Source organism: Neophocaena asiaeorientalis, unplaced genomic scaffold (assembly GCF_003031525.2).
Source record: "Neophocaena asiaeorientalis asiaeorientalis breed wild unplaced genomic scaffold, Neophocaena_asiaeorientalis_V1.1 scaffold396, whole genome shotgun sequence".
Taxonomy (NCBI): domain Eukaryota; kingdom Metazoa; phylum Chordata; class Mammalia; order Artiodactyla; family Phocoenidae; genus Neophocaena; species Neophocaena asiaeorientalis.
In genome coordinates, this window is record NW_020172455.1 from 94137 (window position 1) to 106785 (window position 12649).

Below are 12649 nucleotides of genomic sequence, written 5' to 3' on the forward strand. Positions count from 1 at the left end.
CAGTTAATAAGAACAGCTCCATATTCCTCCAGTAATCACAGTACTATTGAACAATCACATCGACAGTACTGTAGGTATAACTGGCTAGTTTCAATTTCAAACTGAATATTACAATTTTCACTAAGAACTAACAGGGACGAAAAGAACGATAGTGACAAAATACGAATCTGTGGTGTTTAACTAAAACAGCATCGTTTTAGTTATTACTTCCCCTGGGTCTGTCAAACAAGGGAAGCCCGTGCTAGAACAAGGGAAGCAGAAGAAGGCACCGTGAATTGGTGAGAAGAATGCTACCCAAACTCAGCTTCGCCTCCCTCGCTGCGCAGTCTTGTGTAAAGGACAGAACTCTCTGAGCCTTACCTGCGTGATGGCTTTGCTCCAGGTGATGCCCCAGACTTCTTCTGCTTGTAGCATTTTATGCAACTCATTGACATTTTACAATTTTTATCTTTAAAATAAAGTCCATTTCAGGAAATTCAGATGTCCCAGGGAGGAACCATGGTAGTCACATACGTATCCATCGCTAGGCATAAAGAGTATGCCGCACTTTGTATTCTGAAGTTGTGACTTAAGAACGTGACGGAAACTTAGACTAGATTAGGTTTATCAAATAATACATATCAGCTTTTTATGTCAAGCCTGTCTCTGAAAATACTAGGGCTCCACGCAGTTGTTTGATAGCACACTCTCTACCTGCACGCAGGATCAAGCTTCCAGAATACCTGTCTACAGTGGGGAGACCAGTGAGCTCCATTAGTGCAGCCCTGAAAACAGGAAAGGCCCTCCGACCTCCGTCAGCTGGATACCGACAGCTACAAGAACTACCTTCCCTCAGGGCACCATGGGTAGTTTATAATCTTCCCTGGGGCAGTTCCTTCCACTCAACTCTGTTCCAAGGGTTTTGCAATTGGAAGTCACGCACACGTTGCTTATCAAGTCTCTAGGGTGGCCTTAACCACGACCTTAAGGTCTCTCTCTTCTTACTCTTGGTTACTGCTGCTGAATGATGCTTGCCTCGTCTTTAGCCCACTCCTCTCCCAGGTGATTTTTCTGAGAGCCCATGTCCTGACTAGACTCATTTACCCATTGCCAGGTCTGGGCTCCCCAAACCCTCCCTTTCCAGCGCTGTACGATTTGTAAATAGTCACCCTCCCTTTCTCTCCTTTGCCCAAAGCTGCATGTAACAGATTAAATTCCTATCATCTCTTCCCCCGTGTCATTCCTTTAATCCTTTCATTGGTCTCCTTTGCCTTTGTGGTATTTATTTCTACCATCATCAACTTCCTTTTCTTTGTATGGGAAATGGCAACAGAAGCCAGATTCAGGCGAGGCAGAAGTAGCCTCACACGTAAGTGCAGAGAAAGAGACCCAAGTAGAGGGTTGGCCAAAAAGTTCTTCTGCGTTTTTCCGTAACATCTTACAGAAAGTCAGGAAACCTAGGATAAGGTCTGAGTTACCACCAACTTCCTGTGTGACCCTGGACAAGTCAGACGGGTACCAGCAGCAAAGATTCCCTTAAAACCTCCATATGTCTTTGAAGAAGCATGGAATAGAATTTGCATTCACTGGAGAGCTTCACATAACAAGTGGGGGAGTGCAAATGCATGAAAATCAATCTTGAGAACTTTTTCCAGCCATAATTATTTATCTGCAATATTTAATTTTCCTTTCAGAAATAACCTCATCATAGAGTTCTCCATATCAGAGTTTGCTTGTTTATGTAGCTTGATCATTAATGTACATTTTGGTAACCTATCAGTGTGTTGCTTCCTCAAGGAATGGAATCAAAGGCACCCCACCAAATGTGGAATCATTCTCACCATCAAACTGAAAGAGGGAAACAAAAAACCAGTCAGCTTCAGAAACAAGCAAATAAAAACAAAGCCCAAAGAAAAATGAGAAGGAAACCATGCTGCCTTATTGAGAATTCAAGGCTGTTAACCAAAGCCTTCACACCTGCCTCTAATCTCGGCCTCCCCCCGCAAGCCCTCTGTTCCCCAGGCGTCACAGGAGGGCAAATTAGATCATATATGTGAAGTACTTGTAGGAGAGGGGCTATATAAATCCTCAGTGTTGTCACTTTCTATTCTTCCCATGCCTTTGACCTTAGCTCAGTGAAAGTAATTTACAACTGGTTTGTAAGGGCACCTGACAGCAGTCCACCCACCTCACAGGTAAAGAGGCCTGAGGCAGGAAGCACTTGGCAGTCACACTCGACTGCAGGACCCCCTCCAAGGCTTGAGTAAACCTAATTATAAGGCAGTAGCAGCTGTGACATGCCACGTGGTGGCAGATGGTGAGCTACTGCCAGATACTTTGGGAGGCAAAATTAATCAGACCGCTGCTTCCCACTTTACCAGACATCCTCCCCTCACCTGCCCAAGTGCACCAAGTGAAAGGAGGCACCTTTGCCAGAGGTCCTGCCCTGTATATAGCAGGATCCATTGGAAAGTGCGGCTGCAATTTTTTCTCCCATTCACTGGTTTCAGGGACTTAAGGGAAAACAGATGAGAATAATTCCCCTGAGAAGCCTGGTAAAATAAATCACAATTAAGAAAAATAAACCAGGTATATTAATTCCCTTAGTTTGTGTCATCATTTGAACCCAGGCATACAAAGTCATATATGTCCATCTTCCTTACTACCCACATCCAGTTACAATTTTCTATCAGTTATGATAGAAAATAGATATTCTCCTGAATATCCTCCAGTTCACCCTTTTATTTGTTCCCTACTGCTGTTGCTGTCATGAGTACCCCAGTAGCCTGTTTCCTACAGCTTTTCAGAAAACTTCTGTGTAGTAGGATTTCTTTCGGTGCAGCCCTCCAATCAATCCCTTGTGCACTTTAGGAACCAGAGAAATTCTAAAAGGTGAAGTTCAGCAAACAAGTTAGGGTTACAGCTGTGAAGAGGAGGGAAAAGCCAGAGAGCTTTCTGCTGTCAGAGGCCTAAGAATGGGAGTGAGCTTTGGCCTCGGGGCAAGGAAGGAGGCCTTAAGCATTAATCACTAACCAGACACCTGCCTAGAATGTTTCCCTGGCCCCCACGTGTGTCTCATCATAAGACACATGCACACCCAGGATCTAATCCAAAAGACATTTTCAGCCTCACCCTTTATTTCTCCCACAGAATCACCCAATACTCTCAACAAAATTTAAAGCTTACTGTCTTCAAGCCTTTTTTTTTTTGCGATACGCGGGCCTCTCACTGCTGTGGCCTCTCCCGTTGCGGGGCACAGGCTCCGGACGCGCAGGCTCAGCGGCCATGGCTCGCGGGAACAGCCGCTCTGCGGCATGTGGGATCTTCCCGGACCGGGGCACGAACCCGTGTCCCCTGCATCGGCAGGCGGACTCTCAACCACTGCGCCACCAGGGAAGCCTTTTTTTTTTTAAACCAAACATTTGCTTCTCCATCTCCATGCCAACTGCCTTCCTCCCCTTTGAACTCCCAAACCATAACCCCCAACATCCTCTTTTGTCTTTAGCTGAGGATGTTATTTAAGGTGAGGGTTTCAGACATTTCAGAAAGTTACTCAGTTTTCCTGGGTCTCCCCCATGTATACATGTTATTAAAACTTTGCTCAATTTTCTCCTGTTAATCTGTCTCATGTCAATTTAATTCTCAGGTCAGGCAGAAGAACCTAGAAGGGGAGAGGAAAACTTCTTCCTCCCCAACAATATGATGTAATGTTGGGATCATGTTTTGGGGAGATACGCCAAATATCTTCAATATGCCAAAGCGATAAACCAAAATCCTCATGCCCTCCCCACGCCTTTCACTGCATGTCACCAAAAGAGTTTATTTGGATATACATTGATTCAAATCAGGCAATGCCAAACCAAAAGTGGTTAGGAGTTCTTCGTCAGCAGGAGCTAGGGGCAAGGTTTTTATGGAGAAGACATGAACGCAAAGCAGATAAATTATTTGATTGGTTATAGTTTAAGTAGCTGTATTATTTGGGAAAGCCTAGTTGGCTATTTGTGATTGCTTGTTCTTAAGTTTCTTTATCATGATCGAGAGGATGGACTCTGGCTTAGGTTTGGGTTTACATAATCTACCAAGACGTTAGAGCCACGCCAACATAATGGGTCCTTGTTTAAAGACTAACAGTGCCTGCATCCAATATTCAATCTAGAGTTATCTTTCCTTTACCTCATTTAATGGATTCACTGCAATAGGGTCCTTTACAATTTGCCAGAATTTGAGAGATCAGGGAAATTAAAATTTCCTACAGTCAATATTTAAGCTGGATGGCTTTAGTCGGTTTTACCGTCCAATCAGATCTTTGGATCCCCTATATATAATATCTACAACGTGTTGAAGGTATTATGAAACACTTAATACAAAATTTTTAAACAGTGACAATCTCAATCTTTACATAAGACAACCAAGTTTCAGGAAAATGAAATCACTTACCCAGTTTCGCACAACCAATCAGTAGCAAAATCAGAAATCAAACCCAGACTGTTCCCAGCCCAAACCATATGTTTCTTCCCTTGCCTTCTGCCATCTTCCTACAAGCAATGTCAATGCCAGCCTTTATTCTTCACTCTTTCAAAATCACAATCACTAACATGATTCATTTCAACTGAATTGTTTTTCAAAAACGCAGTTTCCATGGAAAAACTTCCCTCCCGCCCACTCCAGGATTTATAACCCAGCTTTCAAGACCGGAGCACATTTTTCTTCTTAGGCAAATTAATTACAAGCTGTGATTGAAAGCACCTGAACATTTACTGCTCCAATCTGCTTAGCAAGAGTGCGCTACGTGGAAGATAAGACCAAGAGTACAAAGGTTTTGAACCGTTTGTGCATTAGTCGACTTTATTAAAAAGATGGAGGCACGTTTCTAAGTACTTTCCAGGTCTGAATGTATCTTATTGACTTAACACATATTTTGAGCGACATGAACATATTTTCACTGACAGTATCAGTGAAACCTACCTTCCCCTTTCCATTTCCATTGCTGTGCACTTATTTCAGGGCCCATCTTTTGCACGGGCAACGGCATTTATCAATCATTGACTTACGTAGCACCCACTATCGAAAGCCTGCTTCCTGGGAGGCATTCTCACACACGCTCTCCCATTTTGGTTCTTCAGACCACTCTGAACGATATTCCCTGCTCCCACCTCCAGAATTAAGTACATTCAAGCCAGAAAGTAACTTACCTGGCGTCACTCGACCTGGTAGAAGCAAAGCCAGATTTGAAAACGAACGTTCTCCAGTTTTTCCTTTAACTGTTGCAGCAGGGGAAAGCGGAGCTCCTGACTGAGGGAAGAATCCACGCAGCATCAGCTGCGAGTCGTGGTCAGTAGCCGGGCGGTGGGTGGAGCTTCCGGTGAAAGATAGGATAGGCCCGGAGAGATTCCGCGATAGCGTGGGTTTCAAGGCTCCTCCCACCGGGAAAATCTTAGAAATGCATGCTCTTAGGCCCCACTCGGACAGAATCTGAAACTCAGGGAGCAGATCTGGGCATGCCCTCAAGGTCACTTGGACGACTGTAAAACTGGAAAAGCACTGAACTACAGGATCCTGTCCTAGGGTCTCTCAGATCCCCTTTCCCCTGGGAATCAGACAATGTAGTGCTCAAGTAGCTCTTTAAACAAGAAAGTCTGAGACCTTGACCTGACATGGCAAGAAAGGAAAGTAGAGGAAAGGATATGTCACTATAACATTGAGTATATTCAATGCTGGTGAATTTCTGGATTTCCTCCATAACAAATGTGGTTATAGAATTCAGTCAGATTTAAGAACCGAAACTTTATTGGTAAGAGGGAATGAATTTATTCTGTCTAGCCTAGGAAATAGAATGAAGGCTAAGGGATAAAACGTAGGCTTTATATAAGAAAGACTTTAAAAAGTGAGGCAACTAATATATAATAAAATCATTGAAACTAACATGTATTGATCACCTACTATGTGTCAAGCTCTTAAACTAGATGATGCACAGAAATTAATGCCTCGATGGATCAGAGAAAGGCATGAATTTGCCTAATTTTAAAGTAGGTGTCAGGCTCTGGCATCCAATTAAAGAAAACAACAACAACTAGATTTGAACGAGCAGAGAAATTTGCAAAGAATATGAACTATATCACATTTGGGGCGCAGAAATATACGTGCATGTCTTCCGTCTCAAAGAAAGTCATGGTATTGAACCACGGGGCTGATGTGCACGGCCTTAGAGAAGAAGTGAACTATGTAGCAGAAATAACCTGACCCCATTAGCCAAGCTCAGCCCGCAGACCTTTGAGCTGAAGGGAAGTAATGCTTCTGGTTCTACAACAGATTTCATCCTGCTCCGGGGCAGCAGCTTCTCCTCCTAGAGAAGAACGTGATTGCTCTGAGACTAAGGAGAACTCAAATTCTTAGGGACGAAGCAAAACTCTTCACGGGGCCCCAAAATCGTAGAACAATGAAAAGGGGATGGTCCACCTAGAAGAGCAGTTTGAAAGCATCCAGGGATCAAAGACTTAGATTCCAACAAGTAACAGTGGTGGACGGCAGCTCCAGGGCAAAGTCCAGAACTAGACTTGGCAAGGAAAGTCCGGAGCTGGGAGCCACAGCAGGAGAGAGGAGACCCTGAGGGGTGACAATCAACAGCCCAGGAGCCTCATCCTGGCAGAGTCAGTGGCAAGAACAGATGCCCAAGTGTCATCAGAGATTTACACTTGACCAGGATCGCCGGGTGGGCCAAAGGCTGGTCCCTCCAGCCAGCCTGATGGCATCTATAGGGGTTTCTGCCCAAACCAATTGACAACAAACACTGATGGGGAAGGCTACTGACATTGTACCACAGCGGAGATGGCACTGCAGAGATCCCCACAAGAACCTGGTCACATGGGAAACAGCCCCAGGATTCCCAGAGGGACTTCAGAAAGAAGGAGGGTGCTTCTGAATGAGGAAGGGCAAGAGCCTTTTTTACCCTACAACGTTGTGAGGCTGAAGTCTCTCTAATTCTTAAAATTCTCCCATATATTATGTGTTGTTAGTCACTTTTCCACATTAAGGAAAGAAAAAAAATTAAAAGCCAAAGTTTAGACAGCTTTATTACTGTCTACAGCCACATAGCAGTTACTACTTAACCCAAAATTCAAATTAAGTTTATTCAGAGTCTTTTCTCTGTTCAAGTGTTTCTCAAAATGTGGCCACTTGAACGCCTGCAACCGAAGCGAATGACCTCCAGCATCTCTAGAGCTTGAGCCCCAGTAACCAGAACTTGCATCACCCTCTCTGAGCGACTCTGTGTTATGCACAGTATGTTTCTGAGGACCACTCATCTATCCCACGTTGCTTCTGTAACTTGAACAACAAAACCGGGAGCCTTCAGAAGCACGTGCGCCTTGGAGAAGATGCATCCAGCCTGAGGTGAATGCCTACACTCCTCAGATGTCTGGGGGTGGACCACTGCAGGAGCGGTGGGTGGAAGGAGGTAGCTTGATTTGCTGATCTCTGAAGGCCCAGCCACCTGTTTGATTTTTATGAGCCAAACCTCTCAAGTAGCTATGATGGGTTGAACTGTGGGTCCCTAAATGGTATGTTGGTTTCTAACCAGCAGAACCTCAGAGAGTAACCTTATTTGGAAATAAGGTCGTCGCAGGAGTAATTCGTAAGATGAGGTCATACTGGAGTAGAGTGGCCCTTTATCCAATCTGACCCCTGTCCTTATAAGAAGAGGGAAGACCATAGAAGACAAACACGCAAGGAGAACATCCTATGAGGACAGAAGCAGAGACTGCTGTGATGCAGCTGCAGGCCAAGGCCCCTGAGGATGGCTGGCCACCATCAGAAGCTGGGAAGAGGCAAGGAAGGGTTCTACCCGGAGTCACCTAGCGAGCAGGCCCTGCTGACTGTTTGACTTTGGTCTTCTAGCCTCCAGAACTGTGAGAGAATCAATTTCTGTTGCTTTAAGCCACCCAGTTTGTGGCGATTTCTGAGAACAACTCTGAGGAATGAATACGACGGCTAGTGATGGGGGAATTTAGTGCTTCCTTTCCTCCTTCTCTGGAACTTGAACTATTCTTCTTTCTTCATAAAGAGAGCCTGGGTTTGAAGTCTCCAGGACTGAATACGTGCTATCAAATCAAAACAGCGTCTGTCTTCACAGAATGTTGATGAAAGCTCTTTGAATCCTCCGGCTCCGCCCTCCTCCACTGTCACCCTATGAATCTCTTCTGGGAATTATCTATCTCTCTCTGCTACCTTTACTGTGAAGACAACTTCCAAGGCCCATACACCCCTGCTGCAATCCCGCTCCAAGGCTGCTGCAGCCTACATTCGAAACTGCATGGAAACAAGCAATTCCTGGTACAGGAAGTGTTATCAGTCTTCTGCGGGGTGGGGGAATATATATATAATGACATTTTACAAACACTGCCTCTGAGTAGTTGCTGCCAGTTGGAAGGGCCCAATATCAAGGCCAGAAGTCATTTGCTGTTGAAATGTTTGTGTTGCCTAATAGGACCCAAACATTTGTAAATCAGGGACTGAAGTTAATACCGATCGCGGGGGGAAAAAAAAGGCAAAAGGCCAAATTCCCACTTCCATCAGCTCAGAATAAATGTCAGTTTTTCTAAAGGCATATTTAAAGCCTGAATCCCAGGATGAATCAGACCAAGTGTTCTTATTTAGATGATAGTGAAATCAGGCCTTAGAGAATTGTTAGTCAGCAAAAGTCAATTTTGTGAAAGCCATGTTCTGGGAGAGGAAATGAAGAGATGTGAAACCAGAATTAGACCTGCCAGAGACCCAAAACGGTAAGGTACAGAGGAGAGAGATTCATGCTGTGCTCTTCTGGCCGGATGCAAATACAGGGAAGCTGGCGTAAGCAGAGTGAAAGGATTCACTCACTCTGCTAAGTTCTATGAGCCGCTTCCAACTCTAAGATCATCATCAAAGCACAGTCTTAAGGTGGTTTCCCTTGGTTACCAGCCTGCTTCCACTCCACTGAACGACCTTGCTTTTTCTCTTGGCTACAGCCCCTCCTCCAGGAAGGCTTCTGGCCCATCTGCACGGCAGTCAGCGCCTCACTCCAGGTCTCAGAAGCTGCGGCCCATCAGGTCTTGACTGCTGTCTGGGTCCTTGGGTGCAGAGGTAACTTTCCAACAGAGCTTCTGGAAGATGGGGGCTGTAACTTCTCTTCCTGAAGCTTCTTCAGTATGAGGATGGTTTCCAAACAGGCTTTGGAGGAAGAGACACAGCTCTACATCTTGTCCTTGTCAGTCACGCAGTATGGGAACAGAAGAAAGTCGTGGCCAGAAATCAGCTCTGTTGCCTTCCTCTAACTCTAACTCATCTAACCTCATGGCTGCACAAATTCCTGACCTTGACAACTGGACTGTTGGTCAATCATTCCCTCCTCAATTTCTGCCCCTGGGGATTCATCCCACAGGCTGCTGGCTTCCCCTTGTCCCTGAAAGACACCATATTAGATATCTAAAAGGTGGTTCAAGTCTAGCTGCTTTTCACAGCATCCTTTGGGGGCCATTCTCAAATATCCTTCTGCACCAAACAGTGGGAGGGTAGTCTGCCCTTGGCTTCCCCGTTCCCTCGCCATGCATTCAGGTAGCTCCAACTGCTTGCTGCTTCTGGGCTAGAAGCAGGCAACTGATTCTATGGTCACCAGGCCATCTGTATTCACCTCCCGTAAGAAAGACCTCAGAGCACTAAACTCTGATGGGCTGCCCTCCAGTGACGTGTGAATTTTGTAGCTCAGTAACATCTACCTGGGGACGGTGGTCCAAGTTCCTTTCTTGCTGACTCCCTAAAACTCTCTGGATCATTTTCTTGGAGAACCCTTCCCTGGGCAAGAAAAGGAAAAAGTCTCAGGTGTGACTACCGCTGAAAAGTTTTCTTGTCCTCTAACCAATTCCCTTGGAATTTCTAGTCTCCTATTTGCACAGGTTGTTTGGGGATGGAAGGATGGGGGATTGGAAGGATGGGGGATTGCAAGACTGTTCTGGCAACATCCTCAGGAGCACTGGGAGAGCAAACTGGCAACGACTTGGTGCTCTATTTAGAATGTCACCGTACTTACTCTTTCAGGTTTTGGGCTTCAACCAAAATTCCAATACAAAAGGAAAAGCCTCATTCAGTATCTCATTTTAACAGCTTTGAAAATTGAAAAGGACTCTTGTCATTTTCATTGTTGTTGATTTTAGCTCTTCAAGAACTCTAGTTCTCAGAATATAGAGTTGAGCTATCAACCATGGGGTAGTGAACATGAAATGCTGACCTAAGTACTGTGTAGGAGCTATACATGGAAATGGTAAGATAAATTTCTGCATTGGACATGGGTGATGGGGAAAGCTTAGGGAAGAGATATAAGTATGTCTGTATGTGTGAGGTTGGTCAAAGGGACTACTTCATGTTCTACTCCTGGGGTCAAAACTTTGGGAGGAAAGGATGGTAGAAAACCTGAAATAATTTTGGAGGATCTCAAAGCTAAGAAGATATGTCTGTTGCCTTGGTGTGTGTCATATTTAGGGGATCCCTGTGCTTTGCAAGGAGCCAAAGGGTGGAGCAGCAACATCTCCAAGGAGACCCAGAGAAAGCTCCTTGGGGTCTTCTGCAGCCCTGACTGTCACAGGGGAGCATTCAAAGGTGTCTGAAAGAGCTAGCAAATACAAAGAACCCTCCAGCTGGGACAAGAAGGAGACACTGTGTACAATTGGAGGCCATGGTGAGTCAGCAAGCAGATGATACAGACCCAGCAGGGATGGGGTTGTGACCAAGACCTGGAAGGATGAAATGCACCCCAGTGGTGGCTGATAAGAATACACAATGGGTTGGGGCACTATGCCCACCTCTCTCCACACCCCAGCCCCACCTGAGCCAGTAGCTAACATAGACAGCTGCACCCTGATACCACCCCAGGGGAAGAGAAGGAAAGGAGAGCTACTGGGAGAAATGGAATTAATGTAGTAGTTACCTAAATGAGGTTGGATTTTAAATTAAAATGACTGACTCACCTTAATTTGCAAGATTAAAATTTTTGTATCAGAAAAACATAGGTGGCTCATGAACTAAGAGGAATTCGGATAGTGAGAAACATAAAGGTGTGCTTTGTCTACTCCAGATTGTACAACTAGGCATTCCACTTCACACCCAAAGTTAAAGTTAGGTACTTTGAAAACTGGGGTGGGCGGGGGCAAGGCAGGGCTGCCTTAGAATCTAAATAGAGTTTGTGATGAAGCCAGATCTCTATCTTGATTTTAATCATTGCCTTACACCAGAAAAGATAATTTCTAGAACCACCAGGGGTTGATCTGGAGCATTTAAAGAAGGAAGCATTTTTGCCAACACATTTCCTCTGGATGTATTGAATCCTGCCATGCCAACAGCCAGGTCCTGCCAACAAAGCCAAAACCTAAATCTCTAAATAATGTGTTCCTTTCCTTAATCCTCATCTATGTGGACACATATCCATGTGCATTAAAATTGGCATCAAAATACTTGGAAGAATTATAGCCCTCATTTGCAGCAATGGAGATATACTGTTTAGGCATGGAGGCAATGTAATAAGTTAGTTAGCAAGAAGGCTCTAGGGTCAAATCTTGAGTCTATAATTTACAGATGTGTAACCCTGAGCAAATAGCTTACACGTTGTATGCCTCAGTTCCTCCTCTTGTAGAGCAAGGAGGATTATAGTAGTCTTCTCGTAGTTGTCATAAATCTTAAGCCAATGTATCTACATACAAGAGTGAGTTCTCCGTCAGTTCAGATATTCAAGTTTAGGCTGGGCAGCCACATGGTGGGGATGTTGCATTGGACTGAATAACTGCTGAGATCTTTTCCAACTCTGATTATGCTTTGAAAAAGAAGGCTCACAGCCAAAGGAAAGAATCCACTTTGAGATAAACCCAACTGACTCTCATCTGGAAAAGGAGGCCAAAGACAATCTATTTAAAACTAAGATAGAAATAGGCCGCGTCACCCTTGTTGACTCAGCAGCTAGAGAGTCGTGGTGAGTGCATTGGATTGAAAGTCAGGAGACCTGGGCTACAGTCCCCAAACTGTTCTCAGCTGTGCGGTCTTGGGCCGGTCAAGTAATTGATACAGCTTGCAGTTTCTTCACTTGCAAAATGGGTGTAATTTTTTTTTTTCTCAAAAAGTACTCACGAGGATTAAATGAGCCAACGTGAAATTGCTTTGAAAACGGTAAATCATGGGATGAATACAGGTGTTATCATTTCCACAGCTGAAATTACACTATACATCATTCGTTCTGAAAATACCATATGTAACCTCAAGCCCTGGCTGAGGCTAAGCTATTATTTTGAACGTCATGACGGTTGTAGAAGCTGGGAAAACTGCCATTTCAAAAGCTTTTCCATGTTTTTTCTTCTACTCAAGAGTGGAGACTCCAATTTATCTTTAAGGCAGGTAGTGGCTTTGTTCCGAAAAAAAGAAAAATCAAAACAAAACAGAAAACACAGCACTGGGCCAGACATATTTATGCAAATATAAATCAGGTCTCACCTACTGTTTTTAGCGAGGTCAGCCTCAACTTGAATGCTGATGTCTCAGACCCAGTATTTCACTGTTTGTTCCCTAAGTTAATCAGATGTATCTTCTATCAGAGTTTTTCTCTAGAAATTTTCACTCAAATACTTAATGACAGTAACTCTGTGGCAGGCAGGTTAGACTG